The following is a 24,253-nucleotide window of genomic DNA, read 5'->3' as shown; positions in this document are numbered from 1 at the left end:
CACTGACCAACACTGCCTGGGCCCAGGCTTTTATCTCTGAGGCCCCATTATGATGTCAGAAAGCTGGCTCTGGAATCCTGAGGGCTCCACTATGACACGTGCAAAGTTCCGTCTGAACTTTATATAAGACGGTGAGGCTCAGTCAGTCACTCAGTGTTGCCTGAGAGGGCAACACTGCAACAGCCGGCCGCCAGGCTGTCTTTTTTTTGCACAGCTAGTTGCCTCCAGGAGGCCACAAGAGGGAGACAAGGGACTGCAAAATGGAAAATAGGCATCCACCAACTTTACAGACAACTTCTCCTTGCTCCTACAACCTCCATCCTTGCGCAGTTTGTTATTCTTCTAGGTAACATAGTAACAAATCCAAATTGCTGCTCTCTTTGTAGGCAAGCAAGGCTTTGTTGCAACTGCAATTCTTACTTCTTCTTGAAATGTAGGGACGACAGTACATTCCATCACATCCATCTAGTGTACACAGGTAGGTCCATTGTGGCGGGCAGGCGAGCGGGCGGGCTGCTTTATTGGCTGTTTGCTGTTCCCCTACTCCACTCCACTATTTGACTGTTGTGCTGCATCAATCAATCAATCAATCAATCAATCAATCAATCAATCAATCAATCAATCAATCAGTGGCTGGCTCAGGTGCAGCTCTTTAACTTACCTAAAAGGGAGGGCGGAGAGAAGACAAGGAAGGTGAATGAGGTGTTCCAATGTGAAATGCCGGAAACACAGAAACACAGACGACACACAACAAGAGGTGGCAATCTATTCATTAATTGCATTTAATCAATGAGCTCATTATCACTCATGCATTGTCCAACAGGTGTTGAAATAATGGGATTAAAAGGGGAGATCCCTTCAGAAAGACAGAAACAATAGCAAAGACAAAAAACACTTTTGGAATCTGCTTTTAGTCAACACATAAGGAAAGGGTGCACCGGTCCTGGAAATACTGCAATACCAGGTCAATGCGTGGAGTGGACAGAGCAAGCTCTATTTCCATCTCCCTGTTCTAAAAATCCATTTAATATATGGTCCCCAGATAGGGGACGTATCAGATATTAAACTGATAAGAACAGATACTACACTTGATCTTAGCCAAAAGGCCGAGAAGCGATAACCCGAACGGGCCGCGCGTTGCCCGAGCCTGCCCGATACTGCTGTTCAGCCCTTGCAGCGATTCAGCCTACTTCTAGGCAATTCCATGGGGCCCTGCAGGCTCACACACTCACAGCTACACGGGAGGTGAATAAAGGCCGGAGAGGAAGCCAGACAGGATTTGCTTCTTTTGCTTGCACCACAATGCAGTGCTGAAAGAGGAGGAATCTACATAAAAACGCCTTCCTGGCAACGCCCAAATGCCCTGCTGCCATGCAGATAAACACTGGCAGCGGCAGCAAGTGCATGCCCACAGCCACCCCTTGTTCCTTCACACCTTGTATCAGCTGTAATCCAGTCCAGTCCAGTGCTGCCTGCTGAGCAGCACTGACCAACACTGCCTGGGCCCAGGCTTTTATCTCTGAGGCCCCATTATGATGTCAGAAAGCTGGCTCTGGAATCCTGAGGGCTCCACTATGACACGTGCAAAGTTCCGTCTGAACTTTATATAAGACGGTGAGGCTCAGTCAGTCACTCAGTGTTGCCTGAGAGGGCAACACTGCAACAGCCGGCCGCCAGGCTGTCTTTTTTTTGCACAGCTAGTTGCCTCCAGGAGGCCACAAGAGGGAGACAAGGGACTGCAAAATGGAAAATAGGCATCCACCAACTTTACAGACAACTTCTCCTTGCTCCTACAACCTCCATCCTTGCACAGTTTGTTATTCTTCTAGGTAACATAGTAACAAATCCAAATTGCTGCTCTCTTTGTAGGCAAGCAAGGCTTTGTTGCAACTGCAATTCTTACTTCTTCTTGAAATGTAGGGACGACAGTACATTCCATCACATCCATCTAGTGTACACAGGTAGGTCCATTGTGGCGGGCAGGCGAGCGGGCGGGCTGCTTTATTGGCTGTTTGCTGTTCCCCTACTCCACTCCACTATTTGACTGTTGTGCTGCATCAATCAATCAATCAATCAATCAATCAATCAATCAGTGGCTGGCTCAGGTGCAGCTCTTTAACTTACCTAAAAGGGAGGGCGGAGAGAAGACAAGGAAGGTGAATGAGGTGTTCCAATGTGAAATGCCGGAAACACAGAAACACAGACGACACACAACAAGAGGTGGCAATCTATTCATTAATTGCATTTAATCAATGAGCTCATTATCACTCATGCATTGTCCAACAGGTGTTGAAATAATGGGATTAAAAGGGGAGATCCCTTCAGAAAGACAGAAACAATAGCAAAGACAAAAAACACTTTTGGAATCTGCTTTTAGTCAACACATAAGGAAAGGGTGCACCGGTCCTGGAAATACTGCAATACCAGGTCAATGCGTGGAGTGGACAGAGCAAGCTCTATTTCCATCTCCCTGTTCTAAAAATCCATTTAATATATGGTCCCCAGATAGGGGACGTATCAGATATTAAACTGATAAGAACAGATACTACACTTGATCTTAGCCAAAAGGCCGAGAAGCGATAACCCGAACGGGCCGCGCGTTGCCCGAGCCTGCCCGATACTGCTGTTCAGCCCTTGCAGCGATTCAGCCTACTTCTAGGCAATTCCATGGGGCCCTGCAGGCTCACACACTCACAGCTACACGGGAGGTGAATAAAGGCCGGAGAGGAAGCCAGACAGGATTTGCTTCTTTTGCTTGCACCACAATGCAGTGCTGAAAGAGGAGGAATCTACATAAAAACGCCTTCCATGCAGATAAACACTGGCAGCGGCAGCAAGTGCATGCCCACAGCCACCCCTTGTTCCTTCACACCTTGTATCAGCTGTAATCCAGTCCAGTCCAGTGCTGCCTGCTGAGCAGCACTGACCAACACTGCCTGGGCCCAGGCTTTTATCTCTGAGGCCCCATTATGATGTCAGAAAGCTGGCTCTGGAATCCTGAGGGCTCCACTATGACACGTGCAAAGTTCCGTCTGAACTTTATATAAGACGGTGAGGCTCAGTCAGTCACTCAGTGTTGCCTGAGAGGGCAACACTGCAACAGCCGGCCGCCAGGCTGTCTTTTTTTTGCACAGCTAGTTGCCTCCAGGAGGCCACAAGAGGGAGACAAGGGACTGCAAAATGGAAAATAGGCATCCACCAACTTTACAGACAACTTCTCCTTGCTCCTACAACCTCCATCCTTGCACAGTTTGTTATTCTTCTAGGTAACATAGTAACAAATCCAAATTGCTGCTCTCTTTGTAGGCAAGCAAGGCTTTGTTGCAACTGCAATTCTTACTTCTTCTTGAAATGTAGGGACGACAGTACATTCCATCACATCCATCTAGTGTACACAGGTAGGTCCATTGTGGGGCAGGCGAGCGGGCGGGCTGCTTTATTGGCTGTTTGCTGTTCCCCTACTCCACTCCACTATTTGACTGTTGTGCTGCATCAATCAATCAATCAATCAATCAATCAATCAATCAATCAATCAATCAATCAATCAGTGGCTGGCTCAGGTGCAGCTCTTTAACTTACCTAAAAGGGAGGGCGGAGAGAAGACAAGGAAGGTGAATGAGGTGTTCCAATGTGAAATGCCGGAAACACAGAAACACAGACGACACACAACAAGAGGTGGCAATCTATTCATTAATTGCATTTAATCAATGAGCTCATTATCACTCATGCATTGTCCAACAGGTGTTGAAATAATGGGATTAAAAGGGGAGATCCCTTCAGAAAGACAGAAACAATAGCAAAGACAAAAAACACTTTTGGAATCTGCTTTTAGTCAACACATAAGGAAAGGGTGCACCGGTCCTGGAAATACTGCAATACCAGGTCAATGCGTGGAGTGGACAGAGCAAGCTCTATTTCCATCTCCCTGTTCTAAAAATCCATTTAATATATGGTCCCCAGATAGGGGACGTATCAGATATTAAACTGATAAGAACAGATACTACACTTGATCTTAGCCAAAAGGCCGAGAAGCGATAACCCGAACGGGCCGCGCGTTGCCCGAGCCTGCCCGATACTGCTGTTCAGCCCTTGCAGCGATTCAGCCTACTTCTAGGCAATTCCATGGGGCCCTGCAGGCTCACACACTCACAGCTACACGGGAGGTGAATAAAGGCCGGAGAGGAAGCCAGACAGGATTTGCTTCTTTTGCTTGCACCACAATGCAGTGCTGAAAGAGGAGGAATCTACATAAAAACGCCTTCCTGGCAACGCCCAAATGCCCTGCTGCCATGCAGATAAACACTGGCAGCGGCAGCAAGTGCATGCCCACAGCCACCCCTTGTTCCTTCACACCTTGTATCAGCTGTAATCCAGTCCAGTCCAGTGCTGCCTGCTGAGCAGCACTGACCAACACTGCCTGGGCCCAGGCTTTTATCTCTGAGGCCCCATTATGATGTCAGAAAGCTGGCTCTGGAATCCTGAGGGCTCCACTATGACACGTGCAAAGTTCCGTCTGAACTTTATATAAGACGGTGAGGCTCAGTCAGTCACTCAGTGTTGCCTGAGAGGGCAACACTGCAACAGCCGGCCGCCAGGCTGTCTTTTTTTTGCACAGCTAGTTGCCTCCAGGAGGCCACAAGAGGGAGACAAGGGACTGCAAAATGGAAAATAGGCATCCACCAACTTTACAGACAACTTCTCCTTGCTCCTACAACCTCCATCCTTGCACAGTTTGTTATTCTTCTAGGTAACATAGTAACAAATCCAAATTGCTGCTCTCTTTGTAGGCAAGCAAGGCTTTGTTGCAACTGCAATTCTTACTTCTTCTTGAAATGTAGGGACGACAGTACATTCCATCACATCCATCTAGTGTACACAGGTAGGTCCATTGTGGCGGGCAGGCGAGCGGGCGGGCTGCTTTATTGGCTGTTTGCTGTTCCCCTACTCCACTCCACTATTTGACTGTTGTGCTGCATCAATCAATCAATCAATCAATCAATCAATCAATCAATCAATCAATCAATCAATCAAGTGGCTGGCTCAGGTGCAGCTCTTTAACTTACCTAAAAGGGAGGGCGGAGAGAAGACAAGGAAGGTGAATGAGGTGTTCCAATGTGAAATGCCGGAAACACAGAAACACAGACGACACACAACAAGAGGTGGCAATCTATTCATTAATTGCATTTAATCAATGAGCTCATTATCACTCATGCATTGTCCAACAGGTGTTGAAATAATGGGATTAAAAGGGGAGATCCCTTCAGAAAGACAGAAACAATAGCAAAGACAAAAAACACTTTTGGAATCTGCTTTTAGTCAACACATAAGGAAAGGGTGCACCGGTCCTGGAAATACTGCAATACCAGGTCAATGCGTGGAGTGGACAGAGCAAGCTCTATTTCCATCTCCCTGTTCTAAAAATCCATTTAATATATGGTCCCCAGATAGGGGACGTATCAGATATTAAACTGATAAGAACAGATACTACACTTGATCTTAGCCAAAAGGCCGAGAAGCGATAACCCGAACGGGCCGCGCGTTGCCCGAGCCTGCCCGATACTGCTGTTCAGCCCTTGCAGCGATTCAGCCTACTTCTAGGCAATTCCATGGGGCCCTGCAGGCTCACACACTCACAGCTACACGGGAGGTGAATAAAGGCCGGAGAGGAAGCCAGACAGGATTTGCTTCTTTTGCTTGCACCACAATGCAGTGCTGAAAGAGGAGGAATCTACATAAAAACGCCTTCCTGGCAACGCCCAAATGCCCTGCTGCCATGCAGATAAACACTGGCAGCGGCAGCAAGTGCATGCCCACAGCCACCCCTTGTTCCTTCACACCTTGTATCAGCTGTAATCCAGTCCAGTCCAGTGCTGCCTGCTGAGCATCACTGACCAACACTGCCTGGGCCCAGGCTTTTATCTCTGAGGCCCCATTATGATGTCAGAAAGCTGGCTCTGGAATCCTGAGGGCTCCACTATGACACGTGCAAAGTTCCGTCTGAACTTATATAAGACGGTGAGGCTCAGTCAGTCACTCAGTGTTGCCTGAGAGGGCAACACTGCAACAGCCGGCCGCCAGGCTGTCTTTTTTTTGCACAGCTAGTTGCCTCCAGGAGGCCACAAGAGGGAGACAAGGGACTGCAAAATGGAAAATAGGCATCCACAAACTTTACAGACAACTTCTCCTTGCTCCTACAACCTCCATCCTTGCACAGTTTGTTATTCTTCTAGGTAACATAGTAACAAATCCAAATTGCTGCTCTCTTTGTAGGCAAGCAAGGCTTTGTTGCAACTGCAATTCTTACTTCTTCTTGAAATGTAGGGACGACAGTACATTCCATCACATCCATCTAGTGTACACAGGTAGGTCCATTGTGGCGGGCAGGCGAGCGGGCGGGCTGCTTTATTGGCTGTTTGCTGTTCCCCTACTCCACTCCACTATTTGACTGTTGTGCTGCATCAATCAATCAATCAATCAATCAATCAATCAATCAATCAATCAATCAATCAGTGGCTGGCTCAGGTGCAGCTCTTTAACTTACCTAAAAGGGAGGGCGGAGAGAAGACAAGGAAGGTGAATGAGGTGTTCCAATGTGAAATGCCGGAAACACAGAAACACAGACGACACACAACAAGAGGTGGCAATCTATTCATTAATTGCATTTAATCAATGAGCTCATTATCACTCATGCATTGTCCAACAGGTGTTGAAAATAATGGGATTAAAAGGGGAGATCCCTTCAGAAAGACAGAAACAATAGCAAAGACAAAAAACACTTTTGGAATCTGCTTTTAGTCAACACATAAGGAAAGGGTGCACCGGTCCTGGAAATACTGCAATACCAGGTCAATGCGTGGAGTGGACAGAGCAAGCTCTATTTCCATCTCCCTGTTCTAAAAATCCATTTAATATATGGTCCCCAGATAGGGGACGTATCAGATATTAAACTGATAAGAACAGATACTACACTTGATCTTAGCCAAAAGGCCGAGAAGCGGATAACCCGAACGGGCCGCGCGTTGCCCGAGCCTGCCCGATACTGCTGTTCAGCCCTTGCAGCGATTCAGCCTACTTCTAGGCAATTCCATGGGGCCCTGGCAGGCTCACACACTCACAGCTACACGGGAGGTGAATAAAGGCCGGAGAGGAAGCCAGACAGGATTTGCTTCTTTTGCTTGCACCACAATGCAGTGCTGAAAGAGGAGGAATCTACATAAAAACGCCTTCCTGGCAACGCCCAAATGCCCTGCTGCCATGCAGATAAACACTGGCAGCGGCAGCAAGTGCATGCCCACAGCCACCCCTTGTTCCTTCACACCTTGTATCAGCTGTAATCCAGTCCAGTCCAGTGCTGCCTGCTGAGCAGCACTGACCAACACTGCCTGGGCCCAGGCTTTTATCTCTGAGGCCCCATTATGATGTCAGAAAGCTGGCTCTGGAATCCTGAGGGCTCCACTATGACACGTGCAAAGTTCCGTCTGAACTTTATATAAGACGGTGAGGCTCAGTCAGTCACTCAGTGTTGCCTGAGAGGGCAACACTGCAACAGCCGGCCGCCAGGCTGTCTTTTTTTTGCACAGCTAGTTGCCTCCAGGAGGCCACAAGAGGGAGACAAGGGACTGCAAAATGGAAAATAGGCATCCACCAACTTTACAGACAACTTCTCCTTGCTCCTACAACCTCCATCCTTGCACAGTTTGTTATTCTTCTAGGTAACATAGTAACAAATCCAAATTGCTGCTCTCTTTGTAGGCAAGCAAGGCTTTGTTGCAACTGCAATTCTTACTTCTTCTTGAAATGTAGGGACGACAGTACATTCCATCACATCCATCTAGTGTACACAGGTAGGTCCATTGTGGCGGGCAGGCGAGCGGGCGGGCTGCTTTATTGGCTGTTTGCTGTTCCCCTACTCCACTCCACTATTTGACTGTTGTGCTGCATCAATCAATCAATCAATCAATCAATCAATCAATCAATCAATCAATCAATCAATCAATCAATCAATCAGTGGCTGGCTCAGGTGCAGCTCTTTAACTTACCTAAAAGGGAGGGCGGAGAGAAGACAAGGAAGGTGAATGAGGTGTTCCAATGTGAAATGCCGGAAACACAGAAACACAGACGACACACAACAAGAGGTGGCAATCTATTCATTAATTGCATTTAATCAATGAGCTCATTATCACTCATGCATTGTCCAACAGGTGTTGAAATAATGGGATTAAAAGGGGAGATCCCTTCAGAAAGACAGAAACAATAGCAAAGACAAAAAACACTTTTGGAATCTGCTTTTAGTCAACACATAAGGAAAGGGTGCACCGGTCCTGGAAATACTGCAATACCAGGTCAATGCGTGGAGTGGACAGAGCAAGCTCTATTTCCATCTCCCTGTTCTAAAAATCCATTTAATATATGGTCCCCAGATAGGGGACGTATCAGATATTAAACTGATAAGAACAGATACTACACTTGATCTTAGCCAAAAGGCCGAGAAGCGATAACCCGAACGGGCCGCGCGTTGCCCGAGCCTGCCCGATACTGCTGTTCAGCCCTTGCAGCGATTCAGCCTACTTCTAGGCAATTCCATGGGGCCCTGCAGGCTCACACACTCACAGCTACACGGGAGGTGAATAAAGGCCGGAGAGGAAGCCAGACAGGATTTGCTTCTTTTGCTTGCACCACAATGCAGTGCTGAAAGAGGAGGAATCTACATAAAAACGCCTTCCTGGCAACGCCCAAATGCCCTGCTGCCATGCAGATAAACACTGGCAGCGGCAGCAAGTGCATGCCCACAGCCACCCCTTGTTCCTTCACACCTTGTATCAGCTGTAATCCAGTCCAGTCCAGTGCTGCCTGCTGAGCAGCACTGACCAACACTGCCTGGGCCCAGGCTTTTATCTCTGAGGCCCCATTATGATGTCAGAAAGCTGGCTCTGGAATCCTGAGGGCTCCACTATGACACGTGCAAAGTTCCGTCTGAACTTTATATAAGACGGTGAGGCTCAGTCAGTCACTCAGTGTTGCCTGAGAGGGCAACACTGCAACAGCCGGCCGCCAGGCTGTCTTTTTTTTGCACAGCTAGTTGCCTCCAGGAGGCCACAAGAGGGAGACAAGGGACTGCAAAATGGAAAATAGGCATCCACAAACTTTACAGACAACTTCTCCTTGCTCCTACAACCTCCATCCTTGCACAGTTTGTTATTCTTCTAGGTAACATAGTAACAAATCCAAATTGCTGCTCTCTTTGTAGGCAAGCAAGGCTTTGTTGCAACTGCAATTCTTACTTCTTCTTGAAATGTAGGGACGACAGTACATTCCATCACATCCATCTAGTGTACACAGGTAGGCCCATTGTGGCGGGCAGGCGAGCGGGCGGGCTGCTTTATTGGCTGTTTGCTGTTCCCCTACTCCACTCCACTATTTGACTGTTGTGCTGCATCAATCAATCAATCAATCAATCAATCAATCAATCAATCAATCAATCAATCAATCAGTGGCTGGCTCAGGTGCAGCTCTTTAACTTACCTAAAAGGGAGGGCGGAGAGAAGACAAGGAAGGTGAATGAGGTGTTCCAATGTGAAATGCCGGAAACACAGAAACACAGACGACACACAACAAGAGGTGGCAATCTATTCATTAATTGCATTTAATCAATGAGCTCATTATCACTCATGCATTGTCCAACAGGTGTTGAAATAATGGGATTAAAAGGGGAGATCCCTTCAGAAAGACAGAAACAATAGCAAAGACAAAAAACACTTTTGGAATCTGCTTTTAGTCAACACATAAGGAAAGGGTGCACCGGTCCTGGAAATACTGCAATACCAGGTCAATGCGTGGAGTGGACAGAGCAAGCTCTATTTCCATCTCCCTGTTCTAAAAATCCATTTAATATATGGTCCCCAGATAGGGGACGTATCAGATATTAAACTGATAAGAACAGATACTACACTTGATCTTAGCCAAAAGGCCGAGAAGCGATAACCCGAACGGGCCGCGCGTTGCCCGAGCCTGCCCGATACTGCTGTTCAGCCCTTGCAGCGATTCAGCCTACTTCTAGGCAATTCCATGGGGCCCTGCAGGCTCACACACTCACAGCTACACGGGAGGTGAATAAAGGCCGGAGAGGAAGCCAGACAGGATTTGCTTCTTTTGCTTGCACCACAATGCAGTGCTGAAAGAGGAGGAATCTACATAAAAACGCCTTCCTGGCAACGCCCAAATGCCCTGCTGCCATGCAGATAAACACTGGCAGCGGCAGCAAGTGCATGCCCACAGCCACCCCTTGTTCCTTCACACCTTGTATCAGCTGTAATCCAGTCCAGTCCAGTGCTGCCTGCTGAGCAGCACTGACCAACACTGCCTGGGCCCAGGCTTTTATCTCTGAGGCCCCATTATGATGTCAGAAAGCTGGCTCTGGAATCCTGAGGGCTCCACTATGACACGTGCAAAGTTCCGTCTGAACTTTATATAAGACGGTGAGGCTCAGTCAGTCACTCAGTGTTGCCTGAGAGGGCAACACTGCAACAGCCGGCCGCCAGGCTGTCTTTTTTTTGCACAGCTAGTTGCCTCCAGGAGGCCACAAGAGGGAGACAAGGGACTGCAAAATGGAAAATAGGCATCCACCAACTTTACAGACAACTTCTCCTTGCTCCTACAACCTCCATCCTTGCACAGTTTGTTATTCTTCTAGGTAACATAGTAACAAATCCAAATTGCTGCTCTCTTTGTAGGCAAGCAAGGCTTTGTTGCAACTGCAATTCTTACTTCTTCTTGAAATGTAGGGACGACAGTACATTCCATCACATCCATCTAGTGTACACAGGTAGGTCCATTGTGGCGGGCAGGCGAGCGGGCGGGCTGCTTTATTGGCTGTTTGCTGTTCCCCTACTCCACTCCACTATTTGACTGTTGTGCTGCATCAATCAATCAATCAATCAATCAATCAATCAATCAATCAATCAATCAATCAATCAATCAGTGGCTGGCTCAGGTGCAGCTCTTTAACTTACCTAAAAGGGAGGGCGGAGAGAAGACAAGGAAGGTGAATGAGGTGTTCCAATGTGAAATGCCGGAAACACAGAAACACAGACGACACACAACAAGAGGTGGCAATCTATTCATTAATTGCATTTAATCAATGAGCTCATTATCACTCATGCATTGTCCAACAGGTGTTGAAATAATGGGATTAAAAGGGGAGATCCCTTCAGAAAGACAGAAACAATAGCAAAGACAAAAAACACTTTTGGAATCTGCTTTTAGTCAACACATAAGGAAAGGGTGCACCGGTCCTGGAAATACTGCAATACCAGGTCAATGCGTGGAGTGGACAGAGCAAGCTCTATTTCCATCTCCCTGTTCTAAAAATCCATTTAATATATGGTCCCCAGATAGGGGACGTATCAGATATTAAACTGATAAGAACAGATACTACACTTGATCTTAGCCAAAAGGCCGAGAAGCGATAACCCGAACGGGCCGCGCGTTGCCCGAGCCTGCCCGATACTGCTGTTCAGCCCTTGCAGCGATTCAGCCTACTTCTAGGCAATTCCATGGGGCCCTGCAGGCTCACACACTCACAGCTACACGGGAGGTGAATAAAGGCCGGAGAGGAAGCCAGACAGGATTTGCTTCTTTTGCTTGCACCACAATGCAGTGCTGAAAGAGGAGGAATCTACATAAAAACGCCTTCCTGGCAACGCCCAAATGCCCTGCTGCCATGCAGATAAACACTGGCAGCGGCAGCAAGTGCATGCCCACAGCCACCCCTTGTTCCTTCACACCTTGTATCAGCTGTAATCCAGTCCAGTCCAGTGCTGCCTGCTGAGCAGCACTGACCAACACTGCCTGGGCCCAGGCTTTTATCTCTGAGGCCCCATTATGATGTCAGAAAGCTGGCTCTGGAATCCTGAGGGCTCCACTATGACACGTGCAAAGTTCCGTCTGAACTTTATATAAGACGGTGAGGCTCAGTCAGTCACTCAGTGTTGCCTGAGAGGGCAACACTGCAACAGCCGGCCGCCAGGCTGTCTTTTTTTTGCACAGCTAGTTGCCTCCAGGAGGCCACAAGAGGGAGACAAGGGACTGCAAAATGGAAAATAGGCATCCACCAACTTTACAGACAACTTCTCCTTGCTCCTACAACCTCCATCCTTGCACAGTTTGTTATTCTTCTAGGTAACATAGTAACAAATCCAAATTGCTGCTCTCTTTGTAGGCAAGCAAGGCTTTGTTGCAACTGCAATTCTTACTTCTTCTTGAAATGTAGGGACGACAGTACATTCCATCACATCCATCTAGTGTACACAGGTAGGTCCATTGTGGCGGGCAGGCGAGCGGGCGGGCTGCTTTATTGGCTGTTTGCTGTTCCCCTACTCCACTCCACTATTTGACTGTTGTGCTGCATCAATCAATCAATCAATCAATCAATCAATCAATCAATCAATCAGTGGCTGGCTCAGGTGCAGCTCTTTAACTTACCTAAAAGGGAGGGCGGAGAGAAGACAAGGAAGGTGAATGAGGTGTTCCAATGTGAAATGCCGGAAACACAGAAACACAGACGACACACAACAAGAGGTGGCAATCTATTCATTAATTGCATTTAATCAATGAGCTCATTATCACTCATGCATTGTCCAACAGGTGTTGAAATAATGGGATTAAAAGGGGAGATCCCTTCAGAAAGACAGAAACAATAGCAAAGACAAAAAACACTTTTGGAATCTGCTTTTAGTCAACACATAAGGAAAGGGTGCACCGGTCCTGGAAATACTGCAATACCAGGTCAATGCGTGGAGTGGACAGAGCAAGCTCTATTTCCATCTCCCTGTTCTAAAAATCCATTTAATATATGGTCCCCAGATAGGGGACGTATCAGATATTAAACTGATAAGAACAGATACTACACTTGATCTTAGCCAAAAGGCCGAGAAGCGATAACCCGAACGGGCCGCGCGTTGCCCGAGCCTGCCCGATACTGCTGTTCAGCCCTTGCAGCGATTCAGCCTACTTCTAGGCAATTCCATGGGGCCCTGCAGGCTCACACACTCACAGCTACACGGGAGGTGAATAAAGGCCGGAGAGGAAGCCAGACAGGATTTGCTTCTTTTGCTTGCACCACAATGCAGTGCTGAAAGAGGAGGAATCTACATAAAAACGCCTTCCTGGCAACGCCCAAATGCCCTGCTGCCATGCAGATAAACACTGGCAGCGGCAGCAAGTGCATGCCCACAGCCACCCCTTGTTCCTTCACACCTTGTATCAGCTGTAATCCAGTCCAGTCCAGTGCTGCCTGCTGAGCAGCACTGACCAACACTGCCTGGGCCCAGGCTTTTATCTCTGAGGCCCCATTATGATGTCAGAAAGCTGGCTCTGGAATCCTGAGGGCTCCACTATGACACGTGCAAAGTTCCGTCTGAACTTTATATAAGACGGTGAGGCTCAGTCAGTCACTCAGTGTTGCCTGAGAGGGCAACACTGCAACAGCCGGCCGCCAGGCTGTCTTTTTTTTGCACAGCTAGTTGCCTCCAGGAGGCCACAAGAGGGAGACAAGGGACTGCAAAATGGAAAATAGGCATCCACCAACTTTACAGACAACTTCTCCTTGCTCCTACAACCTCCATCCTTGCACAGTTTGTTATTCTTCTAGGTAACATAGTAACAAATCCAAATTGCTGCTCTCTTTGTAGGCAAGCAAGGCTTTGTTGCAACTGCAATTCTTACTTCTTCTTGAAATGTAGGGACGACAGTACATTCCATCACATCCATCTAGTGTACACAGGTAGGTCCATTGTGGCGGGCAGGCGAGCGGGCGGGCTGCTTTATTGGCTGTTTGCTGTTCCCCTACTCCACTCCACTATTTGACTGTTGTGCTGCATCAATCAATCAATCAATCAATCAATCAATCAATCAATCAATCAATCAATCAATCAATCAGTGGCTGGCTCAGGTGCAGCTCTTTAACTTACCTAAAAGGGAGGGCGGAGAGAAGACAAGGAAGGTGAATGAGGTGTTCCAATGTGAAATGCCGGAAACACAGAAACACAGACGACACACAACAAGAGGTGGCAATCTATTCATTAATTGCATTTAATCAATGAGCTCATTATCACTCATGCATTGTCCAACAGGTGTTGAAATAATGGGATTAAAAGGGGAGATCCCTTCAGAAAGACAGAAACAATAGCAAAGACAAAAAACACTTTTGGAATCTGCTTTTAGTCAACACATAAGGAAAGGGTGCACCGGTCCTGGAAATACTGCAATACCAGGTCAATGCGTGGAGTGGACAGAGCAAGCTCTATTTCCATCTCCCTGTTCTAAAAATCCATTTAATATATGGTCCCCAGATAGGGGACGTATCAGATATTAAACTGATAAGAACAGATACTACACTTGATCTTAGCCAAAAGGCCGAGAAGCGATAACCCGAACGGGCCGCGCGTTGCCCGAGCCTGCCCGATACTGCTGTTCAGCCCTTGCAGCGATTCAGCCTACTTCTAGGCAATTCCATGGGGCCCTGCAGGCTCACACACTCACAGCTACACGGGAGGTGAATAAAGGCCGGAGAGGAAGCCAGACAGGATTTGCTTCTTTTGCTTGCACCACAATGCAGTGCTGAAAGAGGAGGAATCTACATAAAAACGCCTTCCTGGCAACGCCCAAATGCCCTGCTGCCATGCAGATAAACACTGGCAGCGGCAGCAAGTGCATGCCCACAGCCACCCCTTGTTCCTTCACACCTTGTATCAGCTGTAATCCAGTCCAGTCCAGTGCTGCCTGCTGAGCAGCACTGACCAACACTGCCTGGGCCCAGGCTTTTATCTCTGAGGCCCCATTATGATGTCAGAAAGCTGGCTCTGGAATCCTGAGGGCTCCACTATGACACGTGCAAAGTTCCGTCTGAACTTTATATAAGACGGTGAGGCTCAGTCAGTCACTCAGTGTTGCCTGAGAGGGCAACACTGCAACAGCCGGCCGCCAGGCTGTCTTTTTTTTGCACAGCTAGTTGCCTCCAGGAGGCCACAAGAGGGAGACAAGGGACTGCAAAATGGAAAATAGGCATCCACAAACTTTACAGACAACTTCTCCTTGCTCCTACAACCTCCATCCTTGCACAGTTTGTTATTCTTCTAGGTAACATAGTAACAAATCCAAATTGCTGCTCTCTTTGTAGGCAAGCAAGGCTTTGTTGCAACTGCAATTCTTACTTCTTCTTGAAATGTAGGGACGACAGTACATTCCATCACATCCATCTAGTGTACACAGGTAGGCCCATTGTGGCGGGCAGGCGAGCGGGCGGGCTGCTTTATTGGCTGTTTGCTGTTCCCCTACTCCACTCCACTATTTGACTGTTGTGCTGCATCAATCAATCAATCAATCAATCAATCAATCAATCAATCAATCAATCAATCAATCAATCAGTGGCTGGCTCAGGTGCAGCTCTTTAACTTACCTAAAAGGGAGGGCGGAGAGAAGACAAGGAAGGTGAATGAGGTGTTCCAATGTGAAATGCCGGAAACACAGAAACACAGACGACACACAACAAGAGGTGGCAATCTATTCATTAATTGCATTTAATCAATGAGCTCATTATCACTCATGCATTGTCCAACAGGTGTTGAAATAATGGGATTAAAAGGGGAGATCCCTTCAGAAAGACAGAAACAATAGCAAAGACAAAAAACACTTTTGGAATCTGCTTTTAGTCAACACATAAGGAAAGGGTGCACCGGTCCTGGAAATACTGCAATACCAGGTCAATGCGTGGAGTGGACAGAGCAAGCTCTATTTCCATCTCCCTGTTCTAAAAATCCATTTAATATATGGTCCCCAGATAGGGGACGTATCAGATATTAAACTGATAAGAACAGATACTACACTTGATCTTAGCCAAAAGGCCGAGAAGCGATAACCCGAACGGGCCGCGCGTTGCCCGAGCCTGCCCGATACTGCTGTTCAGCCCTTGCAGCGATTCAGCCTACTTCTAGGCAATTCCATGGGGCCCTGCAGGCTCACACACTCACAGCTACACGGGAGGTGAATAAAGGCCGGAGAGGAAGCCAGACAGGATTTGCTTCTTTTGCTTGCACCACAATGCAGTGCTGAAAGAGGAGGAATCTACATAAAAACGCCTTCCTGGCAACGCCCAAATGCCCTGCTGCCATGCAGATAAACACTGGCAGCGGCAGCAAGTGCATGCCCACAGCCACCCCTTGTTCCTTCACACCTTGTATCAGCTGTAATCCAGTCCAGTCCAGTGCTGCCTGCTGAGCAGCACTGACCAACACTGCCTGGGCCCAGGCTTTTATCTCTGAGGCCCCATTATGATGTCAGAAAGCTGGCTCTGGAATCCTGAGGGCTCCACTATGACACGTGCAAAGTTCCGTCTGAACTTTATATAAGACGGTGAGGCTCAGTCAGTCACTCAGTGTTGCCTGAGAGGGCAACACTGCAACAGCCGGCCGCCAGGCTGTCTTTTTTTTGCACAGCTAGTTGCCTCCAGGAGGCCACAAGAGGGAGACAAGGGACTGCAAAATGGAAAATAGGCATCCACCAACTTTACAGACAACTTCTCCTTGCTCCTACAACCTCCATCCTTGCACAGTTTGTTATTCTTCTAGGTAACATAGTAACAAATCCAAATTGCTGCTCTCTTTGTAGGCAAGCAAGGCTTTGTTGCAACTGCAATTCTTACTTCTTCTTGAAATGTAGGGACGACAGTACATTCCATCACATCCATCTAGTGTACACAGGTAGGTCCATTGTGGCGGGCAGGCGAGCGGGCGGGCTGCTTTATTGGCTGTTTGCTGTTCCCCTACTCCACTCCACTATTTGACTGTTGTGCTGCATCAATCAATCAATCAATCAATCAATCAATCAATCAATCAATCAATCAATCAATCAGTGGCTGGCTCAGGTGCAGCTCTTTAACTTACCTAAAAGGGAGGGCGGAGAGAAGACAAGGAAGGTGAATGAGGTGTTCCAATGTGAAATGCCGGAAACACAGAAACACAGACGACACACAACAAGAGGTGGCAATCTATTCATTAATTGCATTTAATCAATGAGCTCATTATCACTCATGCATTGTCCAACAGGTGTTGAAATAATGGGATTAAAAGGGGAGATCCCTTCAGAAAGACAGAAACAATAGCAAAGACAAAAAACACTTTTGGAATCTGCTTTTAGTCAACACATAAGGAAAGGGTGCACCGGTCCTGGAAATACTGCAATACCAGGTCAATGCGTGGAGTGGACAGAGCAAGCTCTATTTCCATCTCCCTGTTCTAAAAATCCATTTAATATATGGTCCCCAGATAGGGGACGTATCAGATATTAAACTGATAAGAACAGATACTACACTTGATCTTAGCCAAAAGGCCGAGAAGCGATAACCCGAACGGGCCGCGCGTTGCCCGAGCCTGCCCGATACTGCTGTTCAGCCCTTGCAGCGATTCAGCCTACTTCTAGGCAATTCCATGGGGCCCTGCAGGCTCACACACTCACAGCTACACGGGAGGTGAATAAAGGCCGGAGAGGAAGCCAGACAGGATTTGCTTCTTTTGCTTGCACCACAATGCAGTGCTGAAAGAGGAGGAATCTACATAAAAACGCCTTCCTGGCAACGCCCAAATGCCCTGCTGCCATGCAGATAAACACTGGCAGCGGCAGCAAGTGCATGCCCACAGCCACCCCTTGTTCCTTCACACCTTGTATCAGCTGTAATCCAGTCCAGTCCAGTGCTGCCTGCTGAGCAGCACTGACCAACACTGCCTGGGCCCAGGCTTTTATCTCTGAGGCCCCATTATGATGTCAGAAAGCTGGCTCTGGAATCCTGAGGGCTCCACTATGACACGTGCAAAGTTCCGTCTGAACTTTATATAAGACGGTGAGGCTCAGTCAGTCACTCAGTGTTGCCTGAGAGGGCAACACTGCAACAGCCGGCCGCCAGGCTGTCTTTTTTTTGCACAGCTAGTTGCCTCCAGGAGGCCACAAGAGGGAGACAAGGGACTGCAAAATGGAAAATAGGCATCCACCAACTTTACAGACAACTTCTCCTTGCTCCTACAACCTCCATCCTTGCACAGTTTGTTATTCTTCTAGGTAACATAGTAACAAATCCAAATTGCTGCTCTCTTTGTAGGCAAGCAAGGCTTTGTTGCAACTGCAATTCTTACTTCTTCTTGAAATGTAGGGACGACAGTACATTCCATCACATCCATCTAGTGTACACAGGTAGGTCCATTGTGGCGGGCAGGCGAGCGGGCGGGCTGCTTTATTGGCTGTTTGCTGTTCCCCTACTCCACTCCACTATTTGACTGTTGTGCTGCATCAATCAATCAATCAATCAATCAATCAATCAATCAATCAATCAATCAATCAATCAGTGGCTGGCTCAGGTGCAGCTCTTTAACTTACAAAGGGAGGGCGGAGAGAAGACAAGGAAGGTGAATGAGGTGTTCCAATGTGAAATGCCGGAAACACAGAAACACAGACGACACACAACAAGAGGTGGCAATCTATTCATTAATTGCATTTAATCAATGAGCTCATTATCACTCATGCATTGTCCAACAGGTGTTGAAATAATGGGATTAAAAGGGGAGATCCCTTCAGAAAGACAGAAACAATAGCAAAGACAAAAAACACTTTTGGAATCTGCTTTTAGTCAACACATAAGGAAAGGGTGCACCGGTCCTGGAAATACTGCAATACCAGGTCAATGCGTGGAGTGGACAGAGCAAGCTCTATTTCCATCTCCCTGTTCTAAAAATCCATTTAATATATGGTCCCCAGATAGGGGACGTATCAGATATTAAACTGATAAGAACAGATACTACACTTGATCTTAGCCAAAAGGCCGAGAAGCGATAACCCGAACGGGCCGCGCGTTGCCCGAGCCTGCCCGATACTGCTGTTCAGCCCTTGCAGCGATTCAGCCTACTTCTAGGCAATTCCATGGGGCCCTGCAGGCTCACACACTCACAGCTACACGGGAGGTGAATAAAGGCCGGAGAGGAAGCCAGACAGGATTTGCTTCTTTTGCTTGCACCACAATGCAGTGCTGAAAGAGGAGGAATCTACATAAAAACGCCTTCCTGGCAACGCCCAAATGCCCTGCTGCCATGCAGATAAACACTGGCAGCGGCAGCAAGTGCATGCCCACAGCCACCCCTTGTTCCTTCACACCTTGTATCAGCTGTAATCCAGTCCAGTCCAGTGCTGCCTGCTGAGCAGCACTGACCAACACTGCCTGGGCCCAGGCTTTTATCTCTGAGGCCCCATTATGATGTCAGAAAGCTGGCTCTGGAATCCTGAGGGCTCCACTATGACACGTGCAAAGTTCCGTCTGAACTTTATATAAGACGGTGAGGCTCAGTCAGTCACTCAGTGTTGCCTGAGAGGGCAACACTGCAACAGCCGGCCGCCAGGCTGTCTTTTTTTTGCACAGCTAGTTGCCTCCAGGAGGCCACAAGAGGGAGACAAGGGACTGCAAAATGGAAAATAGGCATCCACCAACTTTACAGACAACTTCTCCTTGCTCCTACAACCTCCATCCTTGCACAGTTTGTTATTCTTCTAGGTAACATAGTAACAAATCCAAATTGCTGCTCTCTTTGTAGGCAAGCAAGGCTTTGTTGCAACTGCAATTCTTACTTCTTCTTGAAATGTAGGGACGACAGTACATTCCATCACATCCATCTAGTGTACACAGGTAGGTCCATTGTGGCGGGCAGGCGAGCGGGCGGGCTGCTTTATTGGCTGTTTGCTGTTCCCCTACTCCACTCCACTATTTGACTGTTGTGCTGCATCAATCAATCAATCAATCAATCAATCAATCAATCAATCAATCAATCAATCAATCAGTGGCTGGCTCAGGTGCAGCTCTTTAACTTACCTAAAAGGGAGGGCGGAGAGAAGACAAGGAAGGTGAATGAGGTGTTCCAATGTGAAATGCCGGAAACACAGAAACACAGACGACACACAACAATTGGTGGCAATCTATTCATTAATTGCATTTAATCAATGAGCTCATTATCACTCATGCATTGTCCAACAGGTGTTGAAATAATGGGATTAAAAGGGGAGATCCCTTCAGAAAGACAGAAACAATAGCAAAGACAAAAAACACTTTTGGAATCTGCTTTTAGTCAACACATAAGGAAAGGGTGCACCGGTCCTGGAAATACTGCAATACCAGGTCAATGCGTGGAGTGGACAGAGCAAGCTCTATTTCCATCTCCCTGTTCTAAAAATCCATTTAATATATGGTCCCCAGATAGGGGACGTATCAGATATTAAACTGATAAGAACAGATACTACACTTGATCTTAGCCAAAAGGCCGAGAAGCGATAACCCGAACGGGCCGCGCGTTGCCCGAGCCTGCCCGATACTGCTGTTCAGCCCTTGCAGCGATTCAGCCTACTTCTAGGCAATTCCATGGGGCCCTGCAGGCTCACACACTCACAGCTACACGGGAGGTGAATAAAGGCCGGAGAGGAAGCCAGACAGGATTTGCTTCTTTTGCTTGCACCACAATGCAGTGCTGAAAGAGGAGGAATCTACATAAAAACGCCTTCCTGGCAACGCCCAAATGCCCTGCTGCCATGCAGATAAACACTGGCAGCGGCAGCAAGTGCATGCCCACAGCCACCCCTTGTTCCTTCACACCTTGTATCAGCTGTAATCCAGTCCAGTCCAGTGCTGCCTGCTGAGCAGCACTGACCAACACTGCCTGGGCCCAGGCTTTTATCTCTGAGGCCCCATTATGATGTCAGAAAGCTGGCTCTGGAATCCTGAGGGCTCCACTATGACACGTGCAAAGTTCCGTCTGAACTTTATATAAGACGGTGAGGCTCAGTCAGTCACTCAGTGTTGCCTGAGAGGGCAACACTGCAACAGCCGGCCGCCAGGCTGTCTTTTTTTTGCACAGCTAGTTGCCTCCAGGAGGCCACAAGAGGGAGACAAGGGACTGCAAAATGGAAAATAGGCATCCACCAACTTTACAGACAACTTCTCCTTGCTCCTACAACCTCCATCCTTGCACAGTTTGTTATTCTTCTAGGTAACATAGTAACAAATCCAAATTGCTGCTCTCTTTGTAGGCAAGCAAGGCTTTGTTGCAACTGCAATTCTTACTTCTTCTTGAAATGTAGGGACGACAGTACATTCCATCACATCCATCTAGTGTACACAGGTAGGTCCATTGTGGCGGGCAGGCGAGCGGGCGGGCTGCTTTATTGGCTGTTTGCTGTTCCCCTACTCCACTCCACTATTTGACTGTTGTGCTGCATCAATCAATCAATCAATCAATCAATCAATCAATCAATCAATCAATCAATCAATCAATCAGTGGCTGGCTCAGGTGCAGCTCTTTAACTTACCTAAAAGGGAGGGCGGAGAGAAGACAAGGAAGGTGAATGAGGTGTTCCAATGTGAAATGCCGGAAACACAGAAACACAGACGACACACAACAAGAGGTGGCAATCTATTCATTAATTGCATTTAATCAATGAGCTCATTATCACTCATGCATTGTCCAACAGGTGTTGAAATAATGGGATTAAAAGGGGAGATCCCTTCAGAAAGACAGAAACAATAGCAAAGACAAAAAACACTTTTGGAATCTGCTTTTAGTCAACACATAAGGAAAGGGTGCACCGGTCCTGGAAATACTGCAATACCAGGTCAATGCGTGGAGTGGACAGAGCAAGCTCTATTTCCATCTCCCTGTTCTAAAAATCCATTTAATATATGGTCCCCAGATAGGGGACGTATCAGATATTAAACTGATAAGAACAGATACTACACTTGATCTTAGCCAAAAGGCCGAGAAGCGATAACCCGAACGGGCCGCGCGTTGCCCGAGCCTGCCCGATACTGCTGTTCAGCCCTTGCAGCGATTCAGCCTACTTCTAGGCAATTCCATGGGGCCCTGCAGGCTCACACACTCACAGCTACACGGGAGGTGAATAAAGGCCGGAGAGGAAGCCAGACAGGATTTGCTTCTTTTGCTTGCACCACAATGCAGTGCTGAAAGAGGAGGAATCTACATAAAAACGCCTTCCTGGCAACGCCCAAATGCCCTGCTGCCATGCAGATAAACACTGGCAGCGGCAGCAAGTGCATGCCCACAGCCACCCCTTGTTCCTTCACACCTTGTATCAGCTGTAATCCAGTCCAGTCCAGTGCTGCCTGCTGAGCAGCACTGACCAACACTGCCTGGGCCCAGGCTTTTATTTCTGAGGCCCCATTATGATGTCAGAAAGCTGGCTCTGGAATCCTGAGGGCTCCACTATGACACGTGCAAAGTTCCGTCTGAACTTTATATAAGACGGTGAGGCTCAGTCAGTCACTCAGTGTTGCCTGAGAGGGCAACACTGCAACAGCCGGCCGCCAGGCTGTCTTTTTTTTGCACAGCTAGTTGCCTCCAGGAGGCCACAAGAGGGAGACAAGGGACTGCAAAATGGAAAATAGGCATCCACCAACTTTACAGACAACTTCTCCTTGCTCCTACAACCTCCATCCTTGCACAGTTTGTTATTCTTCTAGGTAACATAGTAACAAATCCAAATTGCTGCTCTCTTTGTAGGCAAGCAAGGCTTTGTTGCAACTGCAATTCTTACTTCTTCTTGAAATGTAGGGACGACAGTACATTCCATCACATCCATCTAGTGTACACAGGTAGGTCCATTGTGGCGGGCAGGCGAGCGGGCGGGCTGCTTTATTGGCTGTTTGCTGTTCCCCTACTCCACTCCACTATTTGACTGTTGTGCTGCATCAATCAATCAATCAATCAATCAATCAATCAATCAATCAATCAATCAGTGGCTGGCTCAGGTGCAGCTCTTTAACTTACCTAAAAGGGAGGGCGGAGAGAAGACAAGGAAGGTGAATGAGGTGTTCCAATGTGAAATGCCGGAAACACAGAAACACAGACGACACACAACAAGAGGTGGCAATCTATTCATTAATTGCATTTAATCAATGAGCTCATTATCACTCATGCATTGTCCAACAGGTGTTGAAATAATGGGATTAAAAGGGGAGATCCCTTCAGAAAGACAGAAACAATAGCAAAGACAAAAAACACTTTTGGAATCTGCTTTTAGTCAACACATAAGGAAAGGGTGCACCGGTCCTGGAAATACTGCAATACCAGGTCAATGCGTGGAGTGGACAGAGCAAGCTCTATTTCCATCTCCCTGTTCTAAAAATCCATTTAATATATGGTCCCCAGATAGGGGACGTATCAGATATTAAACTGATAAGAACAGATACTACACTTGATCTTAGCCAAAAGGCCGAGAAGCGATAACCCGAACGGGCCGCGCGTTGCCCGAGCCTGCCCGATACTGCTGTTCAGCCCTTGCAGCGATTCAGCCTACTTCTAGGCAATTCCATGGGGCCCTGCAGGCTCACACACTCACAGCTACACGGGAGGTGAATAAAGGCCGGAGAGGAAGCCAGACAGGATTTGCTTCTTTTGCTTGCACCACAATGCAGTGCTGAAAGAGGAGGAATCTACATAAAAACGCCTTCCTGGCAACGCCCAAATGCCCTGCTGCCATGCAGATAAACACTGGCAGCGGCAGCAAGTGCATGCCCACAGCCACCCCTTGTTCCTTCACACCTTGTATCAGCTGTAATCCAGTCCAGTCCAGTGCTGCCTGCTGAGCAGCACTGACCAACACTGCCTGGGCCCAGGCTTTTATTTCTGAGGCCCCATTATGATGTCAGAAAGCTGGCTCTGGAATCCTGAGGGCTCCACTATGACACGTGCAAAGTTCCGTCTGAACTTTATATAAGACGGTGAGGCTCAGTCAGTCACTCAGTGTTGCCTGAGAGGGCAACACTGCAACAGCCGGCCGCCAGGCTGTCTTTTTTTTGCACAGCTAGTTGCCTCCAGGAGGCCACAAGAGGGAGACAAGGGACTGCAAAATGGAAAATAGGCATCCACCAACTTTACAGACAACTTCTCCTTGCTCCTACAACCTCCATCCTTGCACAGTTTGTTATTCTTCTAGGTAACATAGTAACAAATCCAAATTGCTGCTCTCTTTGTAGGCAAGCAAGGCTTTGTTGCAACTGCAATTCTTACTTCTTCTTGAAATGTAGGGACGACAGTACATTCCATCACATCCATCTAGTGTACACAGGTAGGTCCATTGTGGCGGGCAGGCGAGCGGGCGGGCTGCTTTATTGGCTGTTTGCTGTTCCCCTACTCCACTCCACTATTTGACTGTTGTG

General features: G+C 47.8%; 16 non-coding genes across 16 annotated transcripts; all 16 read right to left on the bottom strand.

Moving 5' to 3' along the window:
• Positions 1 to 927: 927 nt before the first annotated feature.
• On the bottom strand, positions 928 to 1,118 carry LOC142689333 (U2 spliceosomal RNA). Its single transcript, XR_012858234.1, has one exon. It is a non-coding gene; the product is annotated as a U2 spliceosomal RNA (small nuclear RNA).
• Positions 1,119 to 2,390: 1,272 nt separating this feature from the next.
• Positions 2,391 to 2,581, bottom strand: LOC142689331 (U2 spliceosomal RNA). Its single transcript, XR_012858232.1, has one exon. It is a non-coding gene; the product is annotated as a U2 spliceosomal RNA (small nuclear RNA).
• Positions 2,582 to 3,845: 1,264 nt separating this feature from the next.
• On the bottom strand, positions 3,846 to 4,036 carry LOC142689330 (U2 spliceosomal RNA). Its single transcript, XR_012858231.1, has one exon. It is a non-coding gene; the product is annotated as a U2 spliceosomal RNA (small nuclear RNA).
• Positions 4,037 to 5,329: 1,293 nt separating this feature from the next.
• On the bottom strand, positions 5,330 to 5,520 carry LOC142689329 (U2 spliceosomal RNA). The gene has a single exon (XR_012858230.1). It is a non-coding gene; the product is annotated as a U2 spliceosomal RNA (small nuclear RNA).
• Positions 5,521 to 6,808: 1,288 nt separating this feature from the next.
• Positions 6,809 to 6,999, bottom strand: LOC142689408 (U2 spliceosomal RNA). The gene has a single exon (XR_012858302.1). It is a non-coding gene; the product is annotated as a U2 spliceosomal RNA (small nuclear RNA).
• A 1,306-nt stretch (positions 7,000 to 8,305) lies between these two features.
• LOC142689328 (U2 spliceosomal RNA) lies at positions 8,306 to 8,496 on the bottom strand. The gene has a single exon (XR_012858229.1). It is a non-coding gene; the product is annotated as a U2 spliceosomal RNA (small nuclear RNA).
• Positions 8,497 to 9,788: 1,292 nt separating this feature from the next.
• Positions 9,789 to 9,979, bottom strand: LOC142689327 (U2 spliceosomal RNA). Its single transcript, XR_012858228.1, has one exon. It is a non-coding gene; the product is annotated as a U2 spliceosomal RNA (small nuclear RNA).
• A 1,296-nt stretch (positions 9,980 to 11,275) lies between these two features.
• LOC142689473 (U2 spliceosomal RNA) lies at positions 11,276 to 11,466 on the bottom strand. The gene has a single exon (XR_012858360.1). It is a non-coding gene; the product is annotated as a U2 spliceosomal RNA (small nuclear RNA).
• A 1,280-nt stretch (positions 11,467 to 12,746) lies between these two features.
• On the bottom strand, positions 12,747 to 12,937 carry LOC142689472 (U2 spliceosomal RNA). Its single transcript, XR_012858359.1, has one exon. It is a non-coding gene; the product is annotated as a U2 spliceosomal RNA (small nuclear RNA).
• Positions 12,938 to 14,233: 1,296 nt separating this feature from the next.
• On the bottom strand, positions 14,234 to 14,424 carry LOC142689471 (U2 spliceosomal RNA). The gene has a single exon (XR_012858358.1). It is a non-coding gene; the product is annotated as a U2 spliceosomal RNA (small nuclear RNA).
• Positions 14,425 to 15,720: 1,296 nt separating this feature from the next.
• Positions 15,721 to 15,911, bottom strand: LOC142689470 (U2 spliceosomal RNA). Its single transcript, XR_012858357.1, has one exon. It is a non-coding gene; the product is annotated as a U2 spliceosomal RNA (small nuclear RNA).
• Positions 15,912 to 17,203: 1,292 nt separating this feature from the next.
• LOC142689468 (U2 spliceosomal RNA) lies at positions 17,204 to 17,394 on the bottom strand. The gene has a single exon (XR_012858356.1). It is a non-coding gene; the product is annotated as a U2 spliceosomal RNA (small nuclear RNA).
• A 1,289-nt stretch (positions 17,395 to 18,683) lies between these two features.
• LOC142689466 (U2 spliceosomal RNA) lies at positions 18,684 to 18,874 on the bottom strand. Its single transcript, XR_012858354.1, has one exon. It is a non-coding gene; the product is annotated as a U2 spliceosomal RNA (small nuclear RNA).
• A 1,292-nt stretch (positions 18,875 to 20,166) lies between these two features.
• On the bottom strand, positions 20,167 to 20,357 carry LOC142689465 (U2 spliceosomal RNA). The gene has a single exon (XR_012858353.1). It is a non-coding gene; the product is annotated as a U2 spliceosomal RNA (small nuclear RNA).
• A 1,296-nt stretch (positions 20,358 to 21,653) lies between these two features.
• On the bottom strand, positions 21,654 to 21,844 carry LOC142689464 (U2 spliceosomal RNA). The gene has a single exon (XR_012858352.1). It is a non-coding gene; the product is annotated as a U2 spliceosomal RNA (small nuclear RNA).
• A 1,284-nt stretch (positions 21,845 to 23,128) lies between these two features.
• On the bottom strand, positions 23,129 to 23,319 carry LOC142689463 (U2 spliceosomal RNA). Its single transcript, XR_012858351.1, has one exon. It is a non-coding gene; the product is annotated as a U2 spliceosomal RNA (small nuclear RNA).
• Between the last annotated feature and the right edge of the window lie 934 nt (positions 23,320 to 24,253).

Source organism: Rhinoderma darwinii (assembly GCF_050947455.1).
Source record: "Rhinoderma darwinii isolate aRhiDar2 chromosome 5 unlocalized genomic scaffold, aRhiDar2.hap1 SUPER_5_unloc_29, whole genome shotgun sequence".
In the NCBI taxonomy this organism is placed as follows: domain Eukaryota; kingdom Metazoa; phylum Chordata; class Amphibia; order Anura; family Rhinodermatidae; genus Rhinoderma; species Rhinoderma darwinii.
The sequence above is the reverse complement of the archived record's forward strand: the minus strand, read 5'-3'. Positions and strand labels throughout refer to the sequence as shown.